The sequence below is a fragment of the Micropterus dolomieu genome, linkage group LG06 (genome assembly GCF_021292245.1).
Source record: "Micropterus dolomieu isolate WLL.071019.BEF.003 ecotype Adirondacks linkage group LG06, ASM2129224v1, whole genome shotgun sequence".
NCBI classification, from domain to species: domain Eukaryota; kingdom Metazoa; phylum Chordata; class Actinopteri; order Centrarchiformes; family Centrarchidae; genus Micropterus; species Micropterus dolomieu.
The window spans coordinates 514,339-514,799 of NC_060155.1; positions in this window are offsets into that span (position 1 = coordinate 514,339).

Consider the following 461-nt stretch of genomic DNA (forward strand, 5'->3'; position numbering starts at 1 on the left):
AAAACTCCCCCCCCCCCCCCCCACACACACACACGTTTCCGTGGCAACTGACTTTGCTCTATGTTTTATTACCATCAAAGGGATACTCCTTGTCTCACCTAAGTGTGACATAATCCAGGACAGCCGAACTTTCAATGTAAAAGGGACTGCAGTCTCCAAAGACTCAAAGCATTTAATTAAGTTTAATTAAATCTTTAGTTACCTGATTACGTTTGCCTCTATTTGAGTAGTTATGTTAACTGTTGTTGCTATCTGTTGTTGATATTAGTGCTGAAAAGAAAGTTACTTGTGCAGTGTTTTTATTTTCAGCAAGACACTCCTTCATCTAATGTAATCAATGCTTGTTCATAATACTTTCCTACAAAATTCCTTTAGAAATGATGACAAAGGAATGTTTTACTATACTCTTAACCGCCAGCTTGAATTTAAGGATGAATCAACAATATTCCCAGTTCCTAAGG